Raw genomic sequence first — 27,246 nt, 5'->3', positions numbered from 1 at the left:
ATCTGGCATTCCAGAGGGCACAGGATAGGGGGTATGAGTTTGTGGGAGTGATGTGAATGGGATTATCAGGGTTGCTGTAGCGATGAGGTGAGCTTAACTTTGAGGGCAGGGATGGTGAGAGAGTAGTGATGGTGTGGGTGCCTGAGTTAGGAGGGGAAACTGCAGGAGGTGGGCAGGGGGGGGGGAGTTCAGTGTGATGGGGTGTGGGTAGGTGACAAGGAAGGGAGGGAAGGAGCAGGGCTGAGTTGTGGTGTAACAGGACCATGGGGCAGAGGTGAGTGAAAGTGGGGTAACAGGAAAGGAGGGGAGAGAGGGGGAGGTGTAGGAGACTAGGGGGGAAGGATAAAGGGGTCTGGGACTCCAGGTCGACAACAAAAAGGTCGACACACCTTAGGTCGACGCCAATTGGTCGACATGTACAAAAGTTCGACAGGAACAAGGTCGACATGGAAAAAGGTCGACATGAATTTTTCTTTTTTTGGTGTCGTTTTCTTCGTAGAGTGACTGGGAACCCCAATTAGTGCACCACGTCCCCTCGCATGGCGAGCGAAGCATGGTGCCTTCGCTCCGCTTCGCTCGGCACCGATTACCGTTCCAATCGTAGTCCACGTGGATCGTTAAGTATGAAAAAGTTCCAAAAAAGAAGAAAATTGTGAAAAACTCATGTCGATCTTTTTCCGTGTCGACCTTGTTCATGTCGACCTTTTGTCCATGTCGACCTAAGGTGTCGCGACCAATTGGCGTTGACCTAAGGTGTGGCGACCTTTTTGTTGTCGACCTGGAGTCCGGATACCGGATAAAGATACATGATTAGGTAGACACTGAGTGATGTGGGGAGTAGAAGAAACCCTTGACATAGTGTTAAGTAGGTAAATAAGCTGAGGGAAACTGGAAGTAGGAGTGGAGGCTGTAAGGGAATCAGAGCAGAAAAATTGCAGAAATGCAGGTGAGAAAAGTAGTGTAGGCTCAATGGGTGTAGATTTAGTTTCAAGTGAATCAAGAGCGTTGATAAAGTGGGTGCAGAAATGTATTTGGACTGTAAGAAATGTAAGGATTGTGAGAGGGTTAAAAAGCAATGGTAATTCTGTAAGGTTTTTTAAGTGTTTGGAGGTAAAATTGCATTGGTGCAGTTGTGCATAAAAACAAATTACAAAAATACAGATACAAGCATTTGTTGGTGAAATGGATGGTTTTTGAAATGTCCAAGTAAGGTAGTTCCGTGCTATTTAATCAGATTCAACAATCAGGAGGTGAATGATATGAAGAGTAAGTGACTCACATTTGTTATTAGTTCTTCAGTTTTCTTTGTTTTGTTAGATTGGTGTGCTTCTGTTTTCATTCTTTTTCACTTTGATTTAACACTGATGGAATGCTGCTATGTGGCAATTTTATCACCCTTTGATAACAATGCACGCTTAGATAATAAATGCACAGCCTACAGGATAGAACTTAAGTAGAGAAATATTACAAGTGAAACCAATAATTGAAATCTCCAACCACACCCCACACCCTAAAATGCCAGGCAGTAAATTACCTTACAAAAAACAAACAGGCATTCCACATAGGCAACTGGGTCCATACAATTCCAAACTATAGACAGTACATCAGAATGAGATACTATGCAATAATGTTTCAATTTGCATTACCTAGCAGTATAAGCCTGGCCTATAGAAGTATAATGCAGCAGAATATGTTGACGGTTTATTCCACTAGATTGGTTGGTCCTTCTTGGACAGGTCATAATGACTATTTATTCCACTAGATTGATTGGTCCTTCTTGGACAACTTGCCATGGTGCCTCTGCAAAACAACTCTGTAAGGCGGCTACATGGTTGTCTTCCTTTGACACCTTCGCCTCCGATGACGCATTCTTTGGGCGGAGGGTTCTCTGCACACCTCAGGAGCATTCCCTCCCTTAGGCAAATTGCTTTAGGATGTCCCAGCATTATCCCTGTGTCCCCTGTGGATGCGAAGATGAAAAGGAGATTTGCTGTATGTTACCTGGTTAAGGAGGTAATTCAGACCTGATCGTAGATGTGCGTAAAAACGCACATAGTTACATAGTTGGTAAGGTTGAAAAAAAGACAAGATGTCCATCGAGTTCAAACTGTATTTTACATTATAAAACACTTAGATGCTGTAGACCTGGATATTTCTATCAGTTAGGAATTTATCTAATCCATTTTTTTTACTTATTTAGTGAGTCCACCATTACTACCACTCTGGTAGGGAATTCCAGATCTTTATTGTTCTTACTGTGAAGAACCCTTTCCTCCGTTGTGTATGAAACTTTTTTTCTTCTAACCTCAGGGGGTGTCCTGTGTAGCGTTTTTTTTTTATAAACAGATCGTCTGATAAGTCCTTGTATTGTCCTTTAATGTATTTATAAATGTTAATAATGTCCCCACTCAGCCTCCTCATTTCCAGTGTAAACAAATCTAACCTTGTAAGTCTTTCCTCATTTTCCAGTGCCTCTAACCTAGGGGTGGGCAAAATACGGCCCGCGGGCCGGATGCGGCCCGCAAACCGATCCTGCCCGGCCCACTGCCTCCCACCAGCGAGCAATGACAAGCGGCCCGACTGCTTGTCATTGCTCTGCAGTACCTTCAAGCTGCCGATGCAGTCTCCCCTGCTGCTGCTGCACGGCGCCTCCAGAGTCCCCAGTGACAACGGCTGTGTTCAGCCGAAAAAGGGGCGGAGCTATGGGCCGGCGAGGGGGCGTGGCTATACGGGACCTAAGGGGGCGGGGCAACACGGGACAAGAGCAGACTACTACAGATCAAAATACCGTTTTGTATGTATACACAACCACCCCACACCACTATGTGTGGACTGGTGTGTATACCCTTAAGCGCTGGTATCTACCAGAAAGATGGAGATCAAATAACAGTGCGGACTGCTGCTCCTAATTACAGGATAATTGCAATCCTTATAAGAACCAAAAAGCACACTTACTACAGGGATGTAACCCCCTGTAGAAAATCAGGAGCGCTGTCCGCACTAATTAAAGAGACAGTTTAAAAATATGCATTTAAGAGTAATGACAATTTAAAATTGAGTAAAATTTATTAATCTGCACTACTGCAGCATAAATGGCATTCAATCAACATATATTATGCATGTTAAATGTCATGATACAAACAATTCATATACAACTATTGATTTGGCTATACTGCACTAAAATACTGAGGCTTGGACTTTGATATTGCTATAATTCACAGTGTCCACTCATTAAATCATGAACAGGCTATTAGTAGCGCTTCAAACACTTCGTGTGTTCAGAGGTCCTCAGTTCCTTAATGTTCCAATTGAACATGTGTGCACACATATATTGAATTAAAATGGGTAGTTACCATCCAATGATAGCATTTGGTTCACCTCCAAGATTTTTATTATGCTGAGACAATCCCAATTTCAAAAACTCCCTCTGCTGGCACTTATCCGTCTATTGCAGAATATCTGGAGAAGATGTCATGGGGACTTGTCCACAGTGCTCAGGCTCCCTCTGCTGGTGGTTAGCCGCAACTGCAAATGCACTGATTGATGATCATACCACACGACGATGTTTGTGTCGGTGAATGGAAGGTGAACGTCCTAGATATCGGTCACTCCAAAAACGCGTTTCTCCGCCTTCTAGACACACTCAGCGGCTTCCTCAGTTTGAATGACCGAACTCACCGGGTTGCATTTATATAGCCACCCTAATTTGTAATTCCCGCGGCCGTCCGCGCATGCGCACTCCGGCGTGCGTTCCAAGCCTCATTTTCGCTCTGCTCCTTAAATAGACTCCGGTGGCCATTTTTGAGCCTCATGCCAAGCCTCACTTTCATATAGAATTAGATATTTCTACTATAGAATCCAAGCCTCGTTTTGAATCCAGGAAGCTAGATCAAACCTCTCTTTCATATGCTATTCAATCTTGATAATAATGTATCCAAGCCTAATTTTTAGCCAAATTTAGTTGTCACTACTCACATAATTGCTAAAATTAAACTCCAATAGCCATTTTATCACATTTACACGTTTTCACATTCGAATAAAACCACACTTGTTTAAAACACATTTTTATGTTTTTATATATACACATATCTATCCGGGCAATGGGGGAGAGGGATAGTACTATTATCAAATTCCCTCATATTTGCGGTACATTTACCTAACTACAATCCCCTCATATCACCATATAAAATACATAGTCTCCATCTCCATCTCTCGGTATCGCAAGGAACCGTACACTATCTATAAATATATATAGTTTTATAATTAGCAACATTTTCAAAAGATTAAATTTTGTTTAGCTCTACTGAATCGTTGAGTCCCTGGGGGATCAGAGTTTTGAGGTTGAAAATCCAGAATGCCTCCTTCTTACATAACCTCCTAAACCTATCCCCCCCCCTATTGGTTACCGCCACCTGTTCGATGGCCATGATATTTATATTCTCACTCGTCCCCTCCCCACATTCCAATATATGACAATAAAGGTGAGTATTCCCTGCTCTTTTGTTTATCTGTCGTTGATGCTCCATGAACCTAACGTGGAGAGCCCGGGTGGTACGCCCCACATACTGTGCTCCACATCCGCACTGCAATACATAGATAACATATGTGGACCTGCAGTTCAAAAAACTTTTTATATTAAATTTTTCACCTGATACAGTTGAGGAGAATTGTGTCGTTTTCTTTGCTGTGTGTTTGCATGTTACACAATTAATTCTACCACACTTATGAAATCCTATTGGTGGTTTGGGTAACCATGTATTTATTTGTCCCCCTTGTGCCCCTAATCTTACGGATTTATCACATGGTCTGTTGAAAAAACTAGGTGCTAATACGGATTTCAAACTATCTGATTTTTGAAATATGACCTGTTCACTGAGCTCTAAGTTGGCATTCAACACTTCATCCAATTTTAAAATCGGAGAATTCTTTTTGATAATTTTTTAATCTCATATGCACTAGTGTTATATTTTGTTACAAACATTGATGTCCTATCTATCTTCTTTTTATTCTTATTTTTCCTGGCACTAGTTCCGGTGGTATCTAATAAGGTATCCCTCTCTATCCCATCCACTTCCCTCAAGGCTTGATCTAACACAGATTTTGGATAGCCTTGAGTCAGAAATGCCCCATATAAGGATTCCATCTGTTCTTTCGCCCCTTCATTAGAGGAACAGTTCCTTTTAATCCGAAGGAACTGGCCCTTGGGTATGTTATCTTTCCATCGCTGCAAATGACTACTTCTATAATGTAAATACCGATTTTGGTCTACTTCCTTAACAAACGTACTAGTTACTATACTCTCATTTTCAATTTTAAGCGCTATATCCAAAAAAGTCACCTGTGTAGGGTGGCAATACCCAGTGAATTTTAACCCATATTTATTATGGTTCAAACTGGCAATAAATGACTCTGCCGACTCCGTGCTCCCCTCCCAAACAAAAAACAAATCATCTATGAAACGGCCATAGAGGACCAGGTTCGCCCCGAGCCCGCCGCCCCACACATGTTGTTCCTCGAACCGCCCCATGAACAGGTTGGCGAAACTCGGAGCAAACCTGGTCCCCATGGCCGTCCCTCTTAACTGTAAATAATACCGTTTATCAAAAATGAAATAATTGTGTTGCAATATGAATTTAATACTCTCCAAAATCAACCTTCTCAATTCCTCCCCTATATTGGGATCTCTTGCCAAATAAAATTCTACTGCTTCAATCCCCAAGTGGTGTTCAATATTCGAATAAAGTGATTCCACATCACATGTGATGAAACAATAATTAGGCTGCCATTTAATGGTTTTAATCAAATTTAAAAAAAATGTGGTGTCCTTAATGTGAGATTTAAGTTTAGTAACATAACCCTGTAGAAAACTATCTATAAAAAATGACAAATTACTTGTCAGTGAATCCACACCCGCAATAATGGGTCTCCCCGGTGGGTTCACTAACGTTTTATGCACCTTAGGCAAACAATAATATGCGGGAATCACAGGGTTCTCGCAAAACAAAAACCGTTGTGTTTCCCTGGATATAGCGCCTGAGTCTAATGCTTTTTTTAACAAGATTTTTAATTCTTCCTGAAACTGGGCGGTGGGGTTGTGGGTCATCCTTGAATACAGACTGGCGTCACCCAATTGTCTATTCGCCTCCGCCAAATACATCACTGTATCCATTACCACAACCCCACCGCCCTTGTCAGCTTGTTTAATGGTCAAGGAGGAATCTCCCTTCAACATTTTTAATGCTAATCGTTCTTGTGTGTTTAAATTGTCCTTTAGCGATTGTCTGTCAGACTTATAACACATCTCCCTAAACTGTTCTAATGTTGATTTGTAAAAACTCTCAATATAAGGCCCTCTATATGCCAACGGATAGAACTCAGACTTGTTTTTAAACTTAGTAGTTTCACTAGCATCAAATATTTCTCTGACGTCCTAGTGGATGCTGGGACTTCCGTAAGGACCATGGGGAATAGCGGCTCCGCAGGAGACTGGGCACAAAGAGTAAAAGCTTTAGACTAGCTGGTGTGCACTGGCTCCTCCCCCTATGATCCTCCTCGAAGCCTCAGTTAGATTTTTGTGCCCGAACGAGAAGGGTGCATGCTAGGTGGCTCTCCTGAGCTGCTTAGAAGTAAAAGTTTAAATAGTTTTTTTATTTTCAGTGAGTCCTGCTGGCAACAGGCTCACTGCATCGTGGGACTAAGGGGAGAAGAAGCGAACTCACCTGCGTGCAGAGTGGATTGGGCTTCTTGGCTACTGGACATTAGCTCCAGAGGGACGATCACAGGTTTAGCCTGGATGGGTCCCGGAGCCGCGCCGCCGGCCCCCTTACAGAGCCAGAAGAGCGAAGAGGTCCGGAGAAATCGGCGGCAGAAGACGTTCCTGTCTTCAGATAAGGTAGCGCACAGCACTGCAGCTGTGCGCCATTGCTCTCAGCACACTTCACACTCCGGTCGCTGGGGGGGAGCGCCCTGAGACGCAATAAAACATGTTTAAACCTTATATGGCTAAAGAAATACATCACATATAGCTCCTGGGCTATATGGATGCATTTCACCCCTGCCAGTTTTCCTAAAAAAAGCGGGAGAAAAGGCCGCCGTGAAGGGGGCGGAGCCTATCTCCTCAGCACACAAGCGCCATTTTCCCTCACAGTTCCGCTGGAAGGAAGGCTCCCAGACTCTCCCCTGCAGTCCTGCTACAGAATCAGGGTAAAACAAGAGAGGGGGGGCACTATTGGCAGCTAATATAAAACAGCAGCTATAAAGGGAGTAACACTTACATAAGGTTATCCCTGTATATATATAGCGCTCTGGTGTGTGCTGGCAAACTCTCCCTCTGTCTCCCCAAAGGGCTCGTGGGGTCCTGTCCTCTTTCAGAGCATTCCCTGTGTGTGTGCTGGGTGTCGGTACGATTGTGTCGACATGTATGAGGAGGAAAATGATGTGGAAGCAGAGCAATTGCCTGTGTTAGTGATGTCACCCCCTAGGGAGTCGACACCTGACTGGATGGTCGTATTTAAAGAATTACGTGACAGTGTCAGCACTTTGCAAAAAACTGTTGACGACATGAGACAGCCGGCAAATCAATTAGTGCCTGTTCAGGCGTCTCAGACACCGTCGGGGGCGCTAAAACGCCCGTTACCTCAGATGGTCGACACAGACCCAGACACGGATACTGAATCCAGTGTCGACGGTGAGGAGACAAACGTAATGTCCAGTAGGGCCACACGTTACATGATCACGGCAATGAAGGAGGCATTGAATATTTCTGACACTACAAGTACCACAAAAAAGGGTATTATGTGGGGTGTGAAAAAACTACCAGTAGTTTTTCCTGAATCAGATGAATTAAATGAGGTGTGTGATAAAGCGTGGTTTTCCCCCGATAAAAAACTGCTTATTTCTAATAAATTATTGGCACTATACCCTTTCCCGCCAGAGGTTAGGGCGCGTTGGGAAACACCCTCTAGGGTAGATAAGGCGCTCACACGCTTATCAAAACAAGTGGCGTTACCGTCTCCCGATACGGCCGCCCTTAAGGAACCAGCTGATAGAAGGCTGGAAAATATCCTAAAAGGTATATACACACATACTGGTGTTATACTGCGACCAGCAATCGCCTCAGCCTGGATATGCAGTGCTGGAGTGGCTTGGTCGGATTCCCTGACTGAAAATATTGATACCCTGGATAGGGACAGTATATTATTAACTATAGAGCATTTAAAGGATGCATTACTATATATGCGAGATGCACAGAGGGATATTTGCACCCTGGCATCTAGAGTGAGTGCGATGTCCATTTCTGCCAGAAGAGCGTTATGGACGCGACAGTGGTCAGGTGATGCGGATTCCAAACGACATATGGAAGTATTGCCGTATAAAGGGGAGGAGTTATTTGGGGTCGGTCTATCGGACCTGGTGGCCACAGCAACGGCTGGAAAATCCACCTTTTTACCCCAGGTCACCTCTCAGCAGAAAAAGACACCGTCTTTTCAAACTCAGTCCTTTCGTTCCCATAAGGGCAAGCGGGCAAAAGGCCACTCATTTCTGCCCCAGGGCAGAGGAAGGGGAAAAAGACTGCACCAGGCAGCCTCTTCCCAGGAGCAGAAGCCCTCCCCCGCTTCTGCCAAGTCTTCAGCATGACGCTGGGGCCTTACAAGCGGACTCAGGCACGGTGGGGGGCCGTCTCAAGAATTTCAGCGCACAGTGGGCTCACTCGCAAGTGGACCCCTGGATCCTGCAGGTAGTATCACAGGGGTACAAATTGGAATTCGAGACGTCTCCCCCTCGCCGGTTCCTGAAGTCTGCTCTACCAACGTCTCCCTCCGACAGGGAGGCGGTAGTGGAAGCTATTCACAAGCTGTATTCCCAGCAGGTGATAATCAAGGTACCCCTCCTACAACAGGGAAAGGGGTATTATTCCACGCTGTTTGTGGTACCGAAGCCGGACGGCTCGGTGAGACCAATTTTAAATCTAAAATCCTTGAACACTTACATAAAAAGGTTCAAATTCAAGATGGAGTCACTCAGAGCAGTGATAGCGAACCTGGAAGAAGGGGACTATATGGTGTCTCTGGACATCAAAGATGCTTATCTCCATGTCCCAATCTACCCTTCTCACCAAGGGTACCTCAGGTTTGTGGTACAAAACTGTCATTATCAGTTTCAGACGCTGCCGTTTGGATTGTCCACGGCACCACGGGTCTTTACCAAGGTAATGGCCGAAATGATGATTCTTCTTCGAAGAAAAGGCGTCTTAATTATCCCTTACTTGGACGATCTCCTGATAAGGGCAAGGTCCAGGGAACAGTTAGAGGTCGGAGTAGCACTATCTCAGGTAGTGCTACGTCAGCACGGGTGGATCCTAAATATTCCAAAAATCACAGCTGATTCCAACAACACGTCTACTGTTCCTGGGGATGATTCTGGACACAGTCCAGAAAAAGGTTTTTCTCCCGGAGGAGAAGGCCAGGGAGTTATCCGAGCTAGTCAGGAAACTCCTAAAACCAGGCCAAGTGTCAGTGCATCAATGCACGAGAGTCCTGGGAAAAATGGTGGCTTCTTACGAAGCGATTCCATTCGGAAGATTCCATGCAAGAACTTTTCAGTGGGATCTGCTGGACAAATGGTCCGGATCGCATCTTCAGAGGCATCAGCGGATAACCCTATCTCCAAGGACAAGGGTGTCTCTCCTGTGGTGGTTACAGAGTGCTCATCTTCTAGAGGGCCGCAGATTCGGCATTCAGGATTGGATGCTGGTGACCACCGATGCCAGCCTGAGAGGCTGGGGAGCAGTCACACAGGGAAGAAATTTCCAGGGCTTGTGGTCAAGCATGGAAACGTCTCTTCACATAAATATCCTGGAACTAAGGGCCATTTACAATGCCCTAAGTCAAGCAAGGCCTCTGCTTCAGGGTCAGTCGGTATTGATCCAATCGGACAACATCACGGCAGTCGCCCACGTCAACAGACAGGGCGGCACAAGAAGCAGGAGGGCAATGGCAGAAGCTGCAAGGATTCTTCGCTGGGCGGAAAATCATGTGGCACTGTCAGCAGTGTTCATTCCGGGAGTGGACAACTGGGAAGCAGACTTCCTCAGCAGACACGACCTCCACCCGGAGGAGTGGGGACTCACCCAGAAGTCTTTCAAGTGATTGTAAACCGTTGGGAAAAACCAAAGGTGGACATGATGGCGTCCCGTCTCAACAAAAAACTGGACAGATATTGCGCCAGGTCAAGGGACCCTCAGGCAATAGCGGTGGACGCTCTGGTAACACCGTGGGTGTACCAGTCGGTGTATGTGTTCCCTCCTCTGCCTCTCATTCCAAAAGTACTGAGAATCATAAGAAGGAGAGGAGTGAAGACTATACTCGTGGCTCCGGATTGGCCAAGAAGAACTTGGTACCCGGAACTGCAAGAGATGCTCACGGAGGACCCGTGGCCTCTACCTCTAAGAAAGGACCTGCTCCAGCAGGGACCTTGTCTGTTCCAAGACTTACCGCGGCTGCGTTTGACGGCATGGCGGTTGAACGCCGGATCCTGATGGAAAAAGGCATTCCAGATGAAGTCATCCCTACCCTGATCAAAGCCAGGAAGGATGTAACTGCGAAACATTATCACCGCATTTGGCGAAAATATGTTTCCTGGTGTGAGGCTAAGAAGGCCCCCACAGAGGAATTTCAACTTGGTCGTTTCCTGCATTTCCTGCAAGCAGGACTGTCTATGGGCCTAAAATTAGGATCCATTAAGGTTCAAATTTCGGCCCTGTCGATCTTCTTCCAGAAAGAACTGGCTTCATTGCCTGAAGTTCAGACGTTTGTCAAGGGGGTACTGCATATACAACCTCCTTTTGTGCCACCAGTGGCACCTTGGGATCTCAATGTAGTTTTAGGGTTCCTAAAATCACATTGGTTTGAACCACTCACCACTGTGGAATTAAAATATCTCACATGGAAGGTGGTCATGCTGTTAGCTCTGGCGTCAGCCAGGCGTGTCTCAGAAATGGCGGCTTTGTCATATAAAAGCCCTTACCTAATTTTTCATTCAGACAGGGCAGAATTGAGGACTCGTCCTCAATTTCTCCCTAAGGTGGTTTCAGCGTTTCACATGAACCAACCTATTGTGGTGCCTGCGGCTACTAGGGACTTGGAGGACTCCAAGTTGTTGGACGTAGTCAGGGCCCTGAAAATATATGTTTCCAGGACGGCTGGAGTCAGAAAATCTGACTCGCTGTTTATCCTGTATGCACCCAACAAGCTGGGTGCTCCTGCTTCTAAGCAGACGATTGCTCGTTGGATTTGTAGTACAATTCAGCTTGCACATTCTGTGGCAGGACTGCCACAGCCAAAATCTGTTAAAGCCCATTCCACAAGAAAAGTGGGCTCATCTTGGGCGGCTGCCCGAGGGGTCTCGGCTTTACAACTTTGCCGAGCAGCTACTTGGTCAGGGGCAAACACGTTTGCAAAATTTTACAAATTCGATACCCTGGCTGAGGAGGACCTGGAGTTCTCTCATTCGGTGCTGCAGAGTCATCCGCACTCTCCCGCCCGTTTGGGAGCTTTGGTATAATCCCCATGGTCCTTACGGAAGTCCCAGCATCCACTAGGACGTCAGAGAAAATAAGAATTTACTTACCGATAATTCTATTTCTAATAGTCCGTAGTGGATGCTGGGCGCCCATCCCAAGTGCGGATTGTCTGCAGTACTTGTATATAGTTATTGTTACAAAAAATCGGGTTGTTTATTGTTGTGAGCCATCTTTTCAGAGGCTCCTACGTTTATCATACTGTTAACTGGGTTCAGATCACAGGTTGTACAGTGTGATTGGTGTGGCTGGTATGAGTCTTACCCGGGATTCAAAATCCTTCCTTATTATGTACGCTCGTCCGGGCACAGTATCCTAACTGAGGCTTGGAGGAGGGTCATAGGGGGAGGAGCCAGTGCACACCAGCTAGTCTAAAGCTTTTACTCTTTGTGCCCAGTCTCCTGCGGAGCCGCTATTCCCCATGGTCCTTACGGAAGTCCCAGCATCCACTACGGACTATGAGAAATAGAATTATCGGTAAGTAAATTCTTATTTTTAATATAAGCCTCCTTATTCGAATTATTCATTGATTCATCCGCCAGCGATTCTAATATATTGACCATTAATTGGTCCTCTTGATCCAATATAATCGGGATCCCTTCATTTCCTCTTTTCTTCATGTTTTTTATCGCGAAATATCGCTTCCTACTCAGGGACCTGATGTATCTATTCAGGTCAACGAATAATTCGAATAAATTGGGTTTTTGGGCAGGGGCAAAATTTAAACCCTTCTCCAATAATCTTAACTGATCATTATTCAATTTCTTTGAAGATAGATTAAACACCCCTTTTCCTTTTATTTTAATTTCATACTTTTTACTTGACCTGTTCTTTCTCCCTCTTTTTCCTCTAGCTCTTGTTCTCTTTGTCTTTTTCCTGACCACCCTACTCCTTCGTATTTTTTGTATGGACGGTTTTGGAATCTGTGGCTGTCCTCCAAAAAATTATCCGTACCTCCATAGGTATTGTATGATAGTCTATTTCTAACTCCCACATCTATCCACTCATCACTCCCTGAGTTTCTTCTATTCCATTTAGGATGTATGGCTGGGGACCTGGTACTAATTGGTTGTGATCGAATCCCATACCTATTCCTATTGGCCAGAGATTCACAATTCTCCTCACCCTGACTCCTATAACCCCTTGACTCTCTATAACCTGAATAGGTTCTTGTTCCCCTATATTGGTGTGGCCTATAGTCAACATTTTGTGTGTCCTTTTTTATGGCTCCCAACTCTCTTTGAGAGGACTTATAATTAACTGTATTCTCCCTTTTTCTATTAAAGGTATGTATCTCACCTTTTTGATAATCCAGTTTATCCCGATTTAGTTTATTATTTTTCCTGAAGACTAAGGTTTTTTCAAAATCCTCCACCTTACGATTGACTCTAAGGTCTCTATCATTAAACCCCTTATCTCCAGAAAATGATTTTAATATATCATGGGTTTTCTCAATCTCTTTTTGTATCACATTTACTTTCTCCTCCCTATATTTGACAAGCAGCTTCATGAGGTTTATGGAGCAATTATCCAATATTGTATTCCATTCCTCTGAAAACTGTTTATCCTCTTTAAAGGTGGAGGTTTTTAAAATCCTCAGTCCTCTAGGAATCAATCCTTGATCAAGGTATTTCTGTAATGACACCTGATCCCACCAGTGCCTCGTTTCTTCTATGCAAAGATTTTCTAATCTATTAAATAGACCATGCATATCATCGGAATTTTCATCCCTTTCCATGGGTTGTATTTCATCTGACCCCTTCAGATATATACTACGTCTTTCCAATCGTTCAGCTATACATTTAAGAGCTGCCATAATACACAGTTCCCTGTGTTCCCTGCTGCTCAAGATGCAATTATCTAAATTGAATCACCAAAATACCATTTTGTATGTATACACAACCACCCCACACCACTATGTGTGGACTGGTGTGTATACCCTTAAGCGCTGGTATCTACCAGAAAGATGGAGATCAAATAACAGTGCGGACTGCTGCTCCTAATTACAGGATAATTGCAATCCTTATAAGAACCAAAAAGCACACTTACTACAGGGATGCGGACAGCGCTCCTGATTTTCTACAGGGGGTTACATCCCTGTAGTAAGTGTGCTTTTTACTACAGATCAATCCTTCCTGCCACTACTAGCCAGATCAGTGAGTTACTGGAAAAAGTGAGTGAAAGAAATAAAGTGTGTGTGTTAATGTGCGTATATTTGTGTGTGCGGGCAGTGGCGTCAGACTGTTTTTAGGTTGGGGGTAGAGATCTTTAGCTCTCGCTGTACCAACCCCTCCCGTGTTCTGTCACCATGTCACCCCCCCATGTTCTGTCACAGTGACACCCCCCGTGTTCTGTCACTGTCACCCCAGTGTTCTGTCACCCCCCGTGTTCTGTCACTGTCACCCCCACCGTGTTCTGTCACTGTGTCACACCCCAGTGTTCTGTCACTGTCACACCCCCGTGTTCTGTCACTGTCACACCCCAGTGTTCTGTCACCCCCCGTGTTCTGTCACTGTGTCACCCCCACCGTGTTCTGTCACCATGTCACCCCCACCGTGTTCTGTCACTGTGTCACACCCCCGTGTTCTGTCACTGTGTCACACCCCCGTGTTCTGTCACTGTGTCACACCCCCGTGTTCTGTCACTGTGTCACCCCCACCTTGTTCTGTCACTGTCACCCTAGTGTTCTGTCACCGTGTCACCCCCAGTGTTCTGTCACCGTGTCACCCCCCGTGATCTGTCACCGTGTCACCCCCACCATGTTCTGTCACCGTGTCACCCCCACCGTGTTCTGTCACCATGTTACCCCAGTGTTCTGTCACCGTGTTACCCCAGTGTTCTGTCACCGTGTCACCCCAGTGTCCTGTCACCGTGTCACCCCCACCGTGTTCTGTCACTGTCACCCCCACCGTGTTCTGTCACTGTCACCCCCCCCCCCCCGTGTTCTGTCACTGTGTCACCCCCCCCCCCGTGTTCTGTCACTGTGTCACCCCCCGAGTTCTATCACTGTGCCACACCTTTCCCCAGGGGCCATAAGACACTGGATAATTTGCTTGCTGCGCAATGATTATCCCAAATAAAATGTTAATGTGTAAAAGGGGGCTCTACCTGCTGTAATGTGTAAAAGGGGGCTCTACCATCCATACTGTGTATAAGGGAGCTCTACCTGCCATAATGTGTGTAAAAGGGGCTCTGCCTGCCATAATGTGTGTAAAAGGGGCTCTACCTGGTGTAATGTGTGTAAGTGGTGCTACTGTGTGGCGCAATTTGAATAATGGAGCAGCCTAATATGAATCTGTATTATTTTTTGGCCATGCCCCTTCCACACGAAGCCACGTCCCTATATTTTTGGTACGTGGGGGGGGAAGCTGCTATTTTATGCGTGGCCCATGGATAGTGACAAGAAAGTGTCAAGTGGCCCCTCAGCTGAAATAATTGCCCACCCCTGCTCTAACCCCTTAACCAGTTTGGTGGCTCGCCTCTGAACCCTTTCTAGTTCCAAGATATCTTTTTTATAGTGTGGTGCCCAGAACTGTACACAATATTCCAGGTGCGGCCGTACCAATGATTTATACAATGGCAGTATTACACTCTCATCCCTTGTCTCCATTCCCTGTTTTATGCATGCCAACCCCTTATTTGCTTTTGTTGCTGCATTTTGACACTGCGTACTGCTACTAAGTCTATTATCGATGAGCACACCCAAATCCTTTTCAACTACGGTTATCCCTATATTTTCCACATTTAATTTATAGGCTGCCCGATTATTCTTAGTCCCAAAGTGCGTATTTTTACATTTTTCTATATTGAAACTCATTCCCCATTTGTCTACTCAGACCTCCAGTTTGGATAAATCATTCCGCAGAGACTCAACATCCTTGTGAATTACTCGACACAGTTTAGTGTCGTCTGTGAAAATTGACACTGTGTGCTTTCTAGGCCCACTCCCAGGTCATTAATGAATATGTTAAACAGCAATGGCCCGAGTACTGAATCCTGCGGTATTCCACTAAGCACTGAGGCCCATTCAGAAAACATCCCATTAATCACCACTCGCTGTTTCCTGTTGTACTGCCAATTACTTACCCAAGTACAAATAGTGTTTTTCACCACAAGCTCTCTCAATTTGAAAATTAGTCTCTTATGTGGCACTGTGTCAAAGGCCTTAGCAAAGTCCAAAAAGACCACATCCACTGTTTTACCCTGATCAATATTGTCACTCACTTTGTCGTAGAAGGTTATTAAGTTTGTTTGGCATGACCTGTCCTTCATAAAACCATGTTGGTGCCTATTAATAACCTTGGAGGTATCTAAGTACTCTAGTATACTATCCCTTAATATTCCTTCCAGTATTTTCCCCACTATTGATGTCAAACTTAATGGTCTATAGTTGCCGGGATGAGTTTTAATTCCCTTTTTAAATAGTGGGACTACCTCTGCTGTACGCCAGTCTTTTGGTATCTTTCCTGATGTAATTAACTCACTGAAAATCAAATATAGGGGCCTCGATAGCTCTGAGTTAAGTTCCATAAGAATCATGGGGTGTAATCCATCTGGCCCAGGATATTTATGTATCTTAATTTTACTTAATCTCTCTCAGACCACTTTCTCGTTTAACCAAGTACTTAGCAAAGTGTTTGCTATTAACGCTCATGTTGTGCACTTCTCCCGTCAACCGGTCCTCTGTCGTGGATACTGATGAAAATAATTTATTCAATAAATCTGCTATTTCCGTATCGTCATTAATCAAGACATCTAGCTCGCCCTTTAGTGGTCCAATATTCTCCTTTTTTAGCCTTTTACTGTTTGTATACTTAAAGAACATTTTGGGGTTTGTTTTGCTCTCCTTTGCTATTTGTTTTTCGTTTTCTATTTTGGCTGCTCCTGATTTATTTATTTTTTTTTGCATTTTTTGTCACATTCCCTGTACAACTGGAAAGATTCCCCTTCCTGTCAGACTTAAATGCTTTGAAAGCTCTCCTCTTTTTATCCATTTGTTCCTTGACCTTCTTATTAAGCCACATTGGCTTGAATTTATTACTCCAGTTTTTGTTAACCTTGGGAATGAACAAATGAGTGTACTTTTTGAGCTCAGTTGTAAAAACATCCCACATTTCAGCCGTATTCTTACCATGAAACACAATTTCCCAATTTATGTCCTTCATTGCTTGTTTCAGCAAGTCGAAATTAGCTTTTCTAAAGTTTAAAGTCTTAGACCCTTATAGTGTTGTTTTTGGAATTTGATATCGAAAGTGATCATATTATGATCACTATTTCCCAGGGTCTCCCCTACTTTAGTATTTGATATTATCTCCATATTATTAGTTAATACTAGGTCCAGTATAGACCTATGTCTAGTTTGTTCTTATATTATCTGTGACATCTACGATCAAAATGTTTGAAATGTGGGGGGAGATGCCCAGCACAGGGCAAGTTTAGAGAAGCCCTCTGCCTACGCAGCCTAGCTGCGAAGGCAGACGGCTACCCGCCGTGTTTTTGGTCGCAGAGGCGAACTTCCCCTGCAACAGTCTGGGCACACATCCGATGTCCGGACTGCGCCCCTTATACAGGGTCGCTCACAAAATGCGGCGTCGACGCCCCATTCCCGCCCCCCTCCAGGTCTTAAACTGCGTTCTGCAGAGAACGCAGTTTAGGAGCTTGCACATACATGCATGTATCGAAAAATTGATTTGTAGCTATTTTTGCACATCAGCGACGGCGTCTGAATTAGGCACTAAATCTTTCTTCAAACTCCACAGGGGACAAAGAGTGTCCACCCTGATGCACCTGGCTTGCAGGTGTTTGCCTTGTTTCTGGTTATCCTGTCCCTCTCAGTGGCGGTCCCAGGGGGGGTTTCCGAGCACCCAGAAACCCCCCTCCACTAAAAAAAAAAAAAAAAAAAAATTTTTTTTTTTTTATAGCTGCATGAGTATTATTAATGGCTGTCTAGCGTCCTCTGCAGCCTGCTGTCTTCCTGGTGGCACTTGTAAGTGCAATAAAAGTTTACTTTATTGTAATTATAGTACATATATATCCATGTGCATACATATATACACATGTATATACATACATACATATAAACACACACACACACACATATGATATATATACATGTGTATATATACGTGTACTGTATGTGTGTATATATATAATATATATATATATATATGCATGTTTAATATGCTATGTGTATATGTGTGTGTGTGTGTGTATATATATATATATATATATATATATATACACACACGGTATATATATGGGGTGGTCTTCAGTATGTCGACTGACGGGATCCCGGCGCACAGTATACCGGCGCCGGGATCCCGACAGCCGGCATACCGACAATTGTTCTCCCTTGTGGGGGTCCACAACCCCCCTGGAGGGAGAATAAAATAGCGTGGTGCGCATAGCGCGCCACCGTGCCCGTAGCGTGGCGAGCGCAGCGAGGCCGCAAGGGGCTCATTTGCGCTCGCCACACTGTCGGTAAGCCGGCGGTCGGGCTCCCGGCGCCGGTATGCTGGTCGCCGGGAGCCTGTCCGCCGGCATACCATAGTGAACCCTATATATGTGTAGATATGTATGTATGTGTATATATATATATATATGTATACACAGACACACTAGTTTTACGGACCCAGCATATACTGGGTCACCTCAGTCCCCACCCCCGTGATTAGCTCCACCCAGTTCTGGAACCCCCCCTACCCCCATGCAAATCCTGCGTTTGCCACTGCCTCTCGTGTGTGATACCGGTCTTTCTTCCCCTTCTCCTTGCTCTTGCCTTGGGCTTGCTAACTTAAATGGCTGGCCAGGGGACGGGGTATAGGGGAGGAGGAGTCTGGGCTGCCCGGTGTCAAAAGCTTTAACTGCTCACCCTATACTGCCATTATCCCTGTGTTCCCTATGAAGTTCGAAGAAAGAGATTTCACCAGGTAAGAACATAAATCTCCTTTTATGCACCACTATTAGTTAATTTGAAGTTGATTTAATGATTATTTATTTTGAATACTATTAATGCTGTTCATCCTTTTTTTTGTTTACTGATCTATGGGCCCGATTCAGACCTAATCGCTGTTGTGCGAATTCGCACAGTGGCCGATTATGGAATGACTGCATATGCACCGTAATGCGCAGGTGCGTCACCAATCAGCGACAAGATGGTGCGAAAATTTCAATCGCAAGGTGATTGACAGGGAGGACGTTTGTTGGTGCTAACTGCCCGTTTTCAGGGAGTGTCAGGAAAAACGCAGCCATTCCCAAACATTTTTAGGGCATGTGTGACGTCGGCTCTGGCCCCGAACAGCCTATTTGTATCGCACTGTAGGAGTAAGTCTTGGGCTACGTATAGACTGGATAAATCACAAAGCTTAAAATAGTAGGCACAACAACTGTGCAAACCCCTTTTGCTGCCCTTTAGTAAAAAGAACAGAGCACCCTGGTTTATGAAACTTGGAATGTGAAAGGATAGGGTGTGATACCACAAAAGGTACTAGGAGTTCCTTGGACAACTCAGAGCAGCTTAAGAAACAAAATTTTTCTCCGGCAGGGTCCACAGGTTATCCACAGGATAACAATGGGATATGATGGAGCGACAGCGGATTGGCACCAAATGATCAAAGCTTTCTGGCCTCCCAGGATGCAACGGGCCCATCCATATATCCCCACCCACTGGCTCAGGCAAATCAGTTTTTTACTTGGTGCGGCAGGAGCCGGACCATGGTCAGAGGGCTGCTGTTTTTTTAGCAGCCCTAAGCTTTATTATGTTATTTTCATAGTCTTACTAGTTTTTCTCTTACGTCCTAGAGGATGCTGCGGTCCACATGAGTACCATGGGGTATAGACGGGTCCACCAGGAGCCATTGGCACTTTAAGAGTTTGAGTTGATAAAGCTAAATATTTATCTTATATAAAACCCTTTATGAGGTCTAAGAACACTGTACGCTATTTACGTATGGAGTACCGTAAGGGTACGCTCGTTGCGTAACAATCGCTTAGCCGTAGTCGTGACGCTCAAGCGTCACGTTCGCTCACGGCCAAGAGATCACAGGCAGGCACGCTATTGGCTGCCGACTAACGTAATGATTCGCTATAGCGTAGCGGACGCTCGGGACCACGAGGAGATCACCAGCGGCGCTGACGCTCACAATGTTAAACCTTTATATCTAAACCATAAACAATGTAATATGCTGTAAAACCTTAGTGTAGAGATAGGGTGTAGATGCAACACAGTGTAACCTTATTAACTTAAAAGCTGTTTGAGCGTCACCGACGCTCTGAGAATACTTAACACTATAAGAAATACACAGATACCTGGGCTTAGGGTCCAACGCCTTATATATATATTATGAATGTTATACTTGCAAAAGAATTAATACAATACAAGTCATACACTACAATATAACATAGACTAACCAGGTAACTACACAGTAAATACAATACAATACTATTACGTTTAAGAGAATACGAGAGAAAGAGGAGAAGAGAGAGAGAGAGATATGGCCCATAATAACAAGAAAGACAATATGATTGCGGAGAAAACTTACGCACAAAGGGGAACGATCGCATGCGCCTTTGGACATCCAGCTCCCGATTTTCAGCAATGAGAACCGTTGAAGAGTGAGAGCTGGATGTGATCGGCTTGTCTATTTATGCCCCACACACAATACAATTCAATGGTCCCTACAATCTCATAGTTCATTGGACACAGGAATTCCTCCTCGCATCATAACAAAAGGTCATAGGTTGATTCATACAGGTGGGCTGTGACAATTTCCAACTGCTCAGGTGGGTGGGAAACTAGGTTTCCCGCCGCATGGATAATTAAGTGCAAATAATAGTAAATGGACATAAACTTCTTATGTCCATAACTATTCGCACGAGCGATTAATTCGCTTCAAACCAACACCGGAATATTGCTAATTAAATACTCTTCCGATGGATACTAAACACCACTGTATTACTCCTGTCTGACCCTTCGTATCAAACAAAGAGGGATTTCTCAGTCCATGAACATTCTACATTAACCAAACTTTCAGATTCTATCAAAGGGACCATAATCTATAAAATACATTATATGGTGAAAATATGTAACGAAAGAGTCGCCCGCTAGACGCATACAATCTCTACCGTAAATGCGCATACCGTGCGCCTGCGGGTGCCCGCAACAGCGAGTATGCGCACGCACGGGAGAGCGCACGCATGCGCAGCAGGGACACATATGAGGTGCAAATATGGCAGTGTGCATCGTGATATTTTTCTGACTTTGACAGTCCACCCTTTGGCAGTCAACAATAACTGCCACTTCCTAAAACATTTCAAAACGAGAAAAATATATGTCAGGGGTTAATACATTTACATGGTTGGGTAGGGGAGGAGAGGAGAAGGTAGGAAAAGGGTATGACCTAGTGAGATAGCAGAAGCATGTGTGTATGAATCCGTGCTTGGGGGTCATGTATCATCGTGCCGTACGTGTTTTAAATCAAGCTTCGAGGTATTGCGAAGTATACATTTGAATTCCTTCTTATCCCGCGGTACGGGTCTGTGGATGGGCTGTCAAACTTTACCGAGCTCTTTTCGGCTGTGGTTGTAACAAAATGGGGAGCACATTTTAGTTGATGATACATGAATGGGGGAATATGTGATTGCTGATATCTGTGCCTATATTCCCTATCGACTATGTGTGTAATTACCTGAAGGTTGTAGAGATGAAGGAAAGACATAATTACGGTAAATGCAGTGGTATTCTATGTCAGGTAAATGAACATTTGTCGGTTGAAGTCTTGTTCGGTGTCTGTTGAATGCAGTCTTCTTTGTGCTTTTGCCAAAAGGCGTGTGGGCAAAAGCTTTGTCAATGTCCATAGACTTACAAAAGTGTTGGGCTAGCGTAATTTTAAAATTTCTAGGGAAACTGGGGGTCTATGGCAAAGTTCATCAAATATCTGTGCATAAGGTTGTCAAAACTTCTTCTTTAATCCATCAGTTGTCTGTATACAGGATCATCAAATTCCTCGTCAAAAGTGGGTCTTTTTACCTTGGAGAAAACGGAAAAACAGGTGAAAGAAACGGACCGTAGAAATCGCATTTTCATCACATCATTGTTTCTACAGTTGGGTCATAAATCAAATCCATTGGAATTATAATTTCCTCACTCCTTAAACTCATCACCCTGGTACTTCGTTTGCACTTCATTAAAGCCTGACCGCATCTAAATATCAAGCCAATCGTTATGATAACACCTAAGATACATAGGAGAAACTTCCCAACATCCATTATGACTCCTTGAGCCCATTCTCCTAAACCAGAGAACCAATTTCGCGGGTTCAACCATGACACCCAACCAGTCAGCTCATTACCTACAGCAGCAAGAGTGAGATTGTGTCTCCTGCGAAATTCCCACTTCAGTTGGAGAATATCGTCCATCTTTTGGTCTATGACCTCGACCGGGTCCTCGGTACTATTCGTAATATATGTGCAACATTTCACGCCGTACTGCGTTGCCAGTGTGACACAATATCCACCTGTTACTGCCGTGAGATAATTAAGAACCATTCTATGCTGAACCAGTTCTGTTTTATAAGCTTGAAGTTCTCTTCCAGTATACCTAAAAGTGTCATCATACATTTCTGTGATATTGTCTAACAAATTTGCAAGCGCAGATATGTATTTATAATTCAACACTCCTCTGGCGGTGCGAGTGATGTCTAACGCGATTAGAACCTGAATCCCGGTGGATTCATGGATCATGTCAGAGGCCGGATGCTCTGTTCTTTCTATCAGGTGCCGTTTAACTACGTGCTCGTAATGGGTATGAGTATAAGGAGCTTGGGCAACACGGTGTATATCTTTCATTTTGGCATGTGATACAGTCATTACTTCAGGCAGTACTTTTCCAATATAACACAATCCTTCAGAGTTTGGGGCAAGCCACTTATACGCCTTCCTCCCGCATATGAAATATGCATCATCGGGGAGAACATATGGGACGGAGTAGGACATAACCATATTACACATCTTCCATGTGAAATCTCCTAACCCTAATTCTCCCATCTGTCTAGTACACGTATCAGCTTGTACGATATGTGCACAGTATCCTGGTGATACCTCTCCAACTCTCGTAATCCTACTTCCTAGGGTATACCTATATCGGAAAGATTTTCCTCTACTGGCTATGTGGCGTATAAGCTCTGTATCTGTAGGCATTCTATCTGCTCTATATGAAAAGGTCATGGTTTGGTTACTCCATGACACTTCCCAATTTCCCGGCTTTCGGGGATTGGAAATGTTAAAACATATTAGGGATCTATCCACATGATATTGGTGGAGCTTCAAACTAGGAGGACTGGAGATATTAAACCTCCTGTCCACCGGCCTCCCACCACTTAGCTCAAGTACCTCTCCTATCGTTAAAGGAAATGGTACTAGTCCTGATTTGCTATGACCTTGAGGTACTTGAGAGCATACCCAACAATCTGTTTGATTTAACACACTACCCACTAAAGAGTGATAGTCACTCAAGGGATGCCGGTCCTTGTGGATATTAAAACTGGATTGGCATTTCTTGATGCACCCATCCTCAACCACATTGTCACAGAGCCTACAGATACAGTTTTCCTCAGCTAACAATCCTTCACAATTCCTTCTATGGTCAATGCTATCGGATCGTTTTCTGATACTCACCTTTGCTTGTTGATTATGTTGTTCTTGGGAAACTACGCCTCCATCTCTGTCATCAGAACCCATTCCAGAACCTCTCTCGAACTCCATGGTACTCTCGCCGGAACAGACTGCTCTGGTCAACATCATGGTCAACAGGAAAATCCGGATCACAGTCTCTTGAGGCAAGTCCATCTTAGGAGGAAACGAAGAAGAATGAGAAGGGGGAAAAAATAATTTGAGGGAGAGGGGATGGGAAGTGGAGAAAAACAATAAAAGGGAAACGTGGTTCGACAACTGCTTTTGATCTTGTGATTCTCGATGCTCAGGTGCCGGCTCAGTCCTCCTGGAACAGACACTCCAGTGATACAACTTCCTCTACCGTCTGTTCCTTATCACGGGACCTCTCTGGATCAGCAACCTTCTTACAATGGGACGAATGAACCCAAGTCTCTCTCTCTGCAACTTTCAATGCTGTAGTGCTAGTCAATAAGACTTGGTATGGTCCTTCCCATCTGTCAATAAGGCAACCTGAGCGTAGAAAATTCCGTATCATTACATAATCCCCAGGTTCAATGTCATGACAATTACTATCTGGTAAATCAGGAATCACCAACTTCAAATTATCATTTTGATTCCTTAGCTGTTTACTCATGTTAATCAAGTATTTTACAGTCACTTCATTGTTACACTTCAAATCATCCTGAGGGTTAATCATAACATGCGGTTGTCGACCAAACAAGATTTCAAAGGGAGACAGATTAAGAGGGGACCTGGGAGTGGTTCTGATGCTGTACAGTACAATGGGTGAAGCTTCTGGCCATGTCAATCCTGTCTCTGCCATAACTTTGCTCAGTTTATTTTTAATAGTGCTGTTCACTCTTTCCACCTTCGCACTCGCCTGTGGGCGGTATGGAGTGTGCAGCTTGCTATCAATTCCCATCAACTTACACATTCCTTGAAAGACATCACCTGTAAAATGGGTACCCCTGTCACTTTCAATTATTCTAGGGATACCATATCTACATACAAATTCCTGCACAATTTTCTTAGCAGTAAACATAGCGGTATTTGTGGCCGCAGGAAATGCTTCGACCCAATTTGAGAATACATCTATACAAACAAGTACATATTTCAAATTTCGACAAGGGGGTAATTGAATAAAGTCAATCTGTATTACCTGAAAAGGACCGCCTGTAGGTGGGATATGAGATGGTTCTGTTGGTATTGCCTTTCCGATGTTCTTTCTCAAACAGGTAAGGCATGACATTGCTCTCTTACCTGCATGAGATGAAAATCCTGGGGCGCACCAATATGCTCTTACCAACTTGCACATTCCCTCCTTGCCCAGATGAGTCAGCCCGTGTGCTGCCTCAGCTAAACATGGAAGATATGCTCTGGGGGCCACTGGTTTACCTTGTCCATCCGTCCAGAGTCCTGAGGACTCCTGGCCATATCCCTTTGCCTTCCAGACTGCCTTTTCCTGTGTGGAACACAAATTTTGCATCTCACACAACTTCTGTGTGTTGATGGTATTAAATACCATCAGTTGTGTGGTGTCTGTCTGTCTGGGGGTACCAGCTGCTAACTTAGCAGCTTCATCTGCTCGGCTGTTACCAAGTGATACTGGGTCTTGGCTATATGTGTGTGCTTTACACTCGTTAACAGCCACTCTGTCGGGTTCCTGTATCGCTGTTAGAAGCCTTTTGATGTGAGCTGCATGCGCTACCGGTGTACCAGCTGCCGTCATGAAATTTCTGATGCGCCATAGGGCTCCGAAATCATGGACTACCCCGAATGCGTATCTAGAATCGGTGTAGATATTGGCTGATTTGCCCCTAGCCAATTCACATGCTCTGGTTAGGGCGACCAGTTCAGCAACCTGGGCTGAGTGAGGTGGGCCTAGCGGTTCTGCTTCTATGGTGCCTTGGTCATCTACGACTGCGTATCCAGTACACAAGTCTCCCGAGTCTGACTGTCTGTGACAACTACCGTCCGTGTAGAAGGTTAGATCTACATCTTCCAGTGGGTTGTCACTGATGTCAGGCCTTGCGGTAAAATTTTGGGTCAAATATTCCATACAATCATGTGTGTCTTCCTTTGTATTAAATTCTCCTTCCCCACCACTCTCATCCTCCACCCTTTGTGCCTGTCCAGGCACACCTGGGAGATATGTTGCAGGATTTAATGCATTGCATCTCCTTATGGTGATGTTTACGGGGGCCATTAGTGCCAATTCCCATCTTGTAAACCGCGCTGATGAGACGTGCCTGGTTTGGGCAGAATTTAGCAAGGCCGACACTGCATGTGGTGTATGAATTGTGAGGTTGTGACCTAGCACTACATCTACGCTTTTCGTTACTAGCAATGCTATCGCAGCAACGCTTCGCAAGCATGTGGGGAGGGATCGCGCTACCGTGTCTAGCTGAGCGCTGTAGTATGCTACTGGCCTGCTGGCATCACCGTGCTTTTGGGTTAAGACGCCTGCCGCGCAACCAGCACTTTCTGTTCCGTACAGCTCAAAGGGTTTCCCATAGTCTGGCATACCTAATGCTGGTGCCTGCGTTAGGCACTGTTTAAGTCTCTCAAATGCCATCTCGGACTCGTCTGTATGCGAAATCCGATCAGGTTTGTTTGAGGAGACCATCTCCTGCAAAGGTAACGCTAGAATGGAAAACCCTGGGATCCAGTTACGGCAATACCCACACATTCCTAAAAATGTTCTGATCTGTTGCTGGGTTTGTGGCAGAGTCATGTCTCTAATTGCTTGAATTCTATCAGCGGTCAGGTGTCTCAGTCCTTGTGTTAGACAGTGTCCCAAATATTTTACCTTAGTTTGGCATAATTGTAACTTGTCTTTGGAAACCTTGTGTCCTGTGTCTGAAAGATGAAACAGGAGCTGTTTCGTATCCTTCAGGGATGCTTCCACTGAATCAGAACACAGTAGTAGATCATCCACGTACTGTATTAATACTGATCCACTCTCTGGTTGGAAAGACTGTAAACAATCATGCAAAGCCTGGGAAAATATACTTGGACTGTCTATGAAACCTTGTGGTAATCGAGTCCATGTGTATTGCACTCCTCTGTATGTGAATGCAAACAAATATTGGCTGTCAGGGTGCAGAGGTACCGAAAAGAAAGCGGAGCAGAGGTCAATAACAGTGAAAAATTTCGCAGTGGGAGGGATTTGCATAAGGATGACAGCTGGATTTGGCACTACGGGGAACTGACTCTCAACTATTTTGTTAATCCCCCTTAGATCCTGCACTAGCCGGTAACCCCTCCCCCCACTCTTTTTCACAGGGAAGATGGGACTATTGGCAGTGCTGGACGTTCTTACCAGAATGCCCTGTTGTAGCAAGCGCTCTATTACGGGTACACTCCTAACTCCACCTCTGGCTTCAGAGGGTATTGTGGGATTTTTGGAGCTATCCTACCATCTTTTACTTGTACAACTACCGGAGCTACGTTTGCCATTAATCCAGTGTCCTGTCCATCTTTAGTCCAAAGTGACTCTGGTATCTGGGATGTCATTTCTTCTACTTGGGATGGAGTCCTATTTGTCATAATGGTATGTGACATTAATTTTGATGGGGAGTCTAACATGTCTCGCACTTCCTGAGCGTGATTCTCAGGTATGTCCAAGAATACACCTTCAGGAGTACAATAAATGACGCACCCCATTTTGCACAATAAATCTCTTCCCAGGAGATTAGTCGGTGCCGATGCAGCCAGCAAAAAGGAATGCTTGGTATGTAACGGCCCTACTGTAATCTCGGCTGGTTTGCTAACAGGGTAGTGCTGGACTACTCCTGTTACTCCCATGGCTGGAATTGTCTTACCAGTGGTTCTCATGCCCACTGTCGAATTTATCACTGATTTGGCCGCCCCTGTATCTACAAGAAAGTTTAATGATTTACCAGCTACATTGATTGCAATTTCGGGTTCACTTCCAAGACTTGCAATCAATTTTACTGGCTGCAGATTACAGGTATGGCCACACCCCTATTGGGTAT

This window comes from Pseudophryne corroboree, chromosome 3, assembly GCF_028390025.1.
Source record: "Pseudophryne corroboree isolate aPseCor3 chromosome 3, aPseCor3.hap2, whole genome shotgun sequence".
Lineage (NCBI taxonomy): Eukaryota > Metazoa > Chordata > Amphibia > Anura > Myobatrachidae > Pseudophryne > Pseudophryne corroboree.
This window is presented reverse-complemented; position numbering follows the sequence as displayed.